We start from the raw sequence: 6000 nt of genomic DNA on the forward strand, positions 1-6000 counted from the left end.
CTAATTCACATTACTACATTCTAATTCATTCGCAGTGGCTCAGGAGGTAGAGTACATTCTAATTCTTTGGCTCTAGAGTTCTAATTAAGCTACATTCTAATTCATTACGGCAGTGGCTCAGGAGGTAGAGTCGTCTGGAGGGCTGCTGGTTTGAACCCGACTGCTCCATGTCGAAATGTCCTTGACCAAGACATGTGAGGCATGAAATTGTAAAGCACTTTTGGAAAAAAGCTCTGTACAAATTCAGTCCATTTACCATGCATTTACCATTTGACACATTTACCATTTACCACTTCCCCCAAATAACAACTATGCATGAAAGTACATTATAAGTTTGAACTAAAGGAAATGTGTTCTATGTGGTAATGTGCATGGTGTGTGCAGAGCCATTTCAACAGGAGAACCTTCATTATCAGAACACTTCCAGTGTTGTAACTGGCTGCAGTTCACCTTGAGGGCCCTGAGAGAGCTCAGAATGAATGGAAGCCTATGGAGCTTCATTGACCAATCAGCATCCATTAGCAGAATGCTTTGTTAAGGGCAAAACCAGCCCACCCTGTAAGATGCCAAAAGAAATATGGGTATTTGTTTGTTTCACTTTTGATGGATAATTCATACTGTACTTGTGAGAACTATATAAAATATGTTGTTTGTTGGTGATAAGCAAGTGAAAAAAAAAACTAATTTAGCCGTCTAACCTCATAGACTCCCATTCATTTTGCACTCACTCGTGATCGCCCCCTAGATGAACTGCAACCTATTTGGATACAATGGGAGTTAATAGGGAGTGAACAGGCTCTTCGTAAACAGGCTCTGGTGTGAGTGTGAAAATGGTCAGTCTTATTCTCTTCTCTGGGTTCCAGGCTGTGGATTGCCCGGTATGGAGATTCATCACCTGAATCTGAAACCTCTTCACTGGGTCTAGCTCTGCTGTTCCCCTCACAGATCTCTGACATCATACTGAGGGAGATCCTCCACAGGTTCCATCAGCTGAGACGTTTCACAGACAAGTGAGAATTGTATTTTTTATGGTTTTGATTACATTACAAATAGGAAGCTGGCTCTGTGTTTCATTTAATTTCTAAGAATCGTGTGTGTGCGTGTGTGCATTTTTATGCTTTCAACATTTTGACATTTGAAAAACTAATCTCACTGTTTATTCATTAGTTGCTTTCTACATTCACTCCTCACGCTCCTGACTTCATTCTCGAACCCTGAAGTCAGCCAACTAGACCAACCTGTGTGTGTGTGCGCGTGTGTGTAGGAGTCTAGAGTATAGTGAGCGTGTGAATGCTCTGTTCTCCTGGCTGGCCTCTCTGCCTGATCTGAAGAGGCTGGAACTTGCTGTGAGCTGCCTGACGGAGATCTGGGCCACCAGGATCCTCAAACTCATCCACAGCTGCCCCAGTCTAATTAACGTTTGGTAAGAGACACCTTTTATAATCATCTTACTGACCAATAACAGGAAACTGGGAGGTTAGGTGAATAGGTGAAATCTGAACACAAAAACACACTCACATGAAAATAAATGATGAGACTGACCTGCCCTACAACCCTCCCGTTTTTTTCTGGGTTTCTCACGTAGGCTATTTTAACTTTTCTCCCTGCTGTCTTCCTGTTTTAATATTTCCCGGTAAAGTATCCAGTATTTTAATACTCTCATAACTGTTCCCTACTGTTGTCCTCTGTTTACCTCGCCCTACCACCGGTCCGAGTCCACCTCGCCCTACTGTTGTCCTGTTGCTACACCCTTGCCCTTCTAGCAAAACGGATGTCATCAAAGCATTGTTTTGTTGCTTGAAGGCGAACTTAGAGAAATGTTATCCTATTTCAGATAACGCTCTGGTTGTTGAAAGATCCAGAGTAGCTTCACACTTTGTTTAGTTAATGCAGCGGTTTTGTAGTCTGAACTCTTGTTGTCAGCAGAGGGATAGCAACAGAAAGATGAATGTTGAAAGTTTTCTGTATTTTGGGTGAGAAACTCTGGAAATCTCCCTTAATTTCAATGCTCCATGTTGACAGCTATGCTATTGACACAATCTGAACAAATTGATGAGATGTTATGTAGGCATTTGTAGAAGCCGGGACATTATAATATGATAGTCCCTGGTTTGTGTTCCAATTTTAACCACTTTAGAAACTAGTGTCATCAAATTTAGATGTTATTCGTCACATACAATATCATACATAGTACAGCATGCAGTACAATGCTCCGTCTTGAAAGATAAGGCATAAAAAATGCAAGGGTCTAGGTGTACACAAATCTATAGAAGAACACAAGTGTGTGTGTGGGCTGTTTTCCAGACCGTAGCAGTGTAAACAGTCCGTTGTTGGGGTGACTGGGGTCCTTCATGATCTTCCTGCTTCTGGTCTGGCACTGCTTGATGTAAGTGGATTGCAGGTCAGATAGCTCAGTGCAGGTGATACTCTATTCAGTGCAGATATTCTCTATCCACTATCACTCTCATCATAATGTGATGTGGGCAGTGCCGGCCTGAGCCTTTTGGGGGCCCTAAGCAGAATTTGATTTGGGGGCCCCCTCCCACAACGCGGAGTCACCTGTGCTTGGCGATAATTGACAACTTCACACTATAATTTTATATTATAAATTAATACAGTGAGGTTATGTATTAATACAGTGACTGATTATGAACTACTGTCCCCCTGGAAAAAAAAAAGAAGAAACTCTATTGGGGGCCCCCTGGTGGCAAGGGGGCCCCAAGCAGCCGCTTAGTTCGCTTATGCCTCGGGCCGGCCCTGGATGTGGGGTCACGTCTAGGATTGCAGCCAAAGCCATGAAGTCACCAGCCTTCACCTCCACAGTCATGTAGCAGTTATCAACGTTCAGGATGTGAAATGAGTTTAAACACTTCAGAGACTAGTGTCATGATGTCAGACATGTGTGATTTGGTGAGTTCTTGTGCTGCTGGTGTTTGTTTGTTTCAGGATCCTCTCCCTCGTCCACGCCTGCCCCAGTCTAGAGGAGGTCAGGTTATTGACCTTCATGTTGTGAAAAATCTGTGATCAGCTACTTGTGAGTCTGAGTCTTTACCTGATGAGGTGTGTCTCATTCAACAGTTTTGAAGCTGCTGGCCATGATACGAGTTTAAAGAAGGAGGAAGGTTTGTTGCTGGAGGAGGGGGTCTGCTTACTGCAGGAGGCCCAGAGGCGCCCAGACTGCACCATCACACTTACAGGGTAATTTTACACAGTTCAGTTGCTGGTTGCTTGTGAATGGACCCACACATCACTGGTATATTAAACAACAAATGGAATAAAATAAAAATAGAAAAGCCTCATATCAAAGGGCCTCTGCATATGAAATGGGATTCTATTGTTATTTGGGGAAATCACAGCTAAGGAGCTGGACTAACATGTAGTAGTCTGCAATGTTGTGGAATCTATTCCCAGCTTCCACCGTTCCAAAACACTAAACCCTAATCTGTAAGTCGCCTTGGAATCGAAAGCTCTGCTAAATGAATAAATGTTGATGTATTAATCAATCATAGATATGCAGATATGGATGCTACATCATATATTGGGATACATGTTATTCTAAAGAGGCCAAATATTAAAAATCATTTCAATTCTCGGTGAAAGACATACAGCTTTTCAAATTACTTCTCTACTCCATCCATTTTCAATGATATTCACAAATCCACTCTCATTCAATGGCAAACACTACACACTAGTGGCCATACTGAGGTACTGCATGTAAAACTATGAATTTACTGAAAACTAGTAATGAGAATTGAAAAACTATGATTCAGTACAGAATTATAATCATTTACCAAATACCAACTGATACCAAATAAAACCTGCTGTATTCGTCTATTCAGGATCTTGCATTTAATATGTGAACTGATTAACGCTGTGACACGTGTGTGTTCTCTTTCCACAGGAAGAGCTGCTGTAAAGCCACTGAGCCGTGCACTGAGTTTAAGGACGCGATCCTCAGCTGTAATGAACTGCAGGACATTACACTGGGGCAACACAGCCAGCAGAAGAAGAAGAAGAAGAAGAAGAAAGATTGTGTTTTAATGTGATCTGTCATCCTAGCACTGCCAGCAATCAGCCGTGACAGGACAAGACTCCATACTGTTCAGTGCTGATGACAGTGTGGTCAGATTGGCGGACATTGTAGTCATGAAAAGTGAAGATAAATGAATAGTTATTGACATCACGCAGACAGCTGCAGCAGCCCAACAGAAGCAGCAGAAGCAGAGGAAGGGAAAGAAGAGAAGACGTGTTTACATTTGATCTGCTGCCCCGACACACCAATCAGCAGCAATCAGCCCCAACACACCAATCAGCACCAATCAGCCCCGACACACCAATCAGCAGCAATCAGCCCCAACACACCAATCAGCAGCAATCAGCCCCAACACACCAATCAGCACCAGCAATCAGCAGCAATCAGCCCCGACACACCAATCAGCAGCAATCAGCCCCGACACACCAATCAGCACCAGCAATCAGCAGCAATCAGCCCCGACACACCAATCAGCAGCAATCAGCCCCAACACACCAATCAGCACCAGCAATCAGCCCCAACACACCACCAGCAATCAGCAGCAATCAGCCCCACACACCAATCAGCAGCAATCAGCCCAGCAATCAGCAGCAATCAGCCCCAACACACCAATCAGCAGCAATCAGCCCCAACACACCAATCAGCACCAGCAATCAGCAGCAATCAGCCCCAACACACCAATCAGCAGCAATCAGCCCCAACACACCAATCAGCACAGCAATCAGCAGCAATCAGCCCGACACACCAATCAGCAGCAATCAGCCCGACACACCAATCAGCAGCAATCAGCCCCAACACATCAGCACCAGCAATCAGCCCCAGCCCCAACACACCACCAGCAATCAGCAGCAATCAGCCCCAACACACCACAAGCAATCAGCAGCAATCAGCAGCAATCAGCCCCAACACACCACCAGCAATCAGCAGCAATCAGCCCGACACACCAATCAGCAGCAATCAGCCCCAACACACCACAAGCAATCAGCAGCAATCAGCCCCAACACACCACAAGCAATCAGCAGCAATCAGCAGCAATCAGCCCGACACACCACCAGCAATCAGCAGCAATCAGCCCGACACACCAATCAGCAGCAATCAGCCCCAACACACCAATCAGCACCAGCAATCAGCAGCAATCAGCCCCAACACACCACCAGCAATCAGCAGCAATCAGCCCCAACACACCACAAGCAATCAGCAGCAATCAGCAGCAATCAGCCCCGACACACCACCAGCAATCAGCAGCAATCAGCCCGACACACCAATCAGCAGCAATCAGCCCCGACACACCACCAGCAATCAGCAGCAATCAGCCCCGACACACCACCAGCAATCAGCAGCAATCAGCCCCGACACACCACCAGCAATCAGCAGCAATCAGCCCCGACACACCACCAGCAATCAGCAACAATCAGCCCGACACATCACCAACAATGTTCATTCACTTGTTTTGTTCAAGAGTGAAGTCAATCAAACTCGCAATTGATTTCAAACCATTAGCACTGTTGTTTTAAATGTAGGCCTATGCTTTCGTTATTCTCCAATTTCTGTAGGCTTTTTACATTGTCGCCCCTCTGCTATGTTCCACGTTTCCAAACAGTTGCCGCAAATTGGCTGCAAGGTCATATTTTCACATGCAAATTAGGTTTCTGGCAAACACTTGCGGTTAACTTTTGGCAATGTTGCAGCAAATTTGCAGCAATGCAAATTAGGTTTGTTCACTGGAAGTTTACCATTATTGGCTCAATGTGGTGGCAAATCACTGGCAAACACATTTGCCACTAGTGGCAAACTTCTCATTGTTGCCAGAACTTTGCTGTAAGTTTGCCTCTAGCAGCCATCATTGGCAAACTTCTGGCAATAATTTTATTTCATGCATTCTTGGGTTATTTGATTAAGTTTACTTTGTTCAAGGGGCATTTAATTTGTTTTGGGTTATTTGGTTAAGTTTACTTTGTAGTGTATTT

The 6000-nt window shown here is 44.6% G+C and overlaps 1 pseudogene; it reads left to right on the forward strand.

The window, feature by feature from the left end:
• Nucleotides 1–4553, forward strand: part of LOC125312282 — a 26065-nt pseudogene extending 21512 nt beyond the window's left edge.
• Nucleotides 4554–6000: the final 1447 nt, after the last annotated feature.

Source organism: Alosa alosa, chromosome 19 (assembly GCF_017589495.1).
Source record: "Alosa alosa isolate M-15738 ecotype Scorff River chromosome 19, AALO_Geno_1.1, whole genome shotgun sequence".
NCBI classification, from domain to species: Eukaryota; Metazoa; Chordata; class Actinopteri; order Clupeiformes; family Clupeidae; genus Alosa; species Alosa alosa.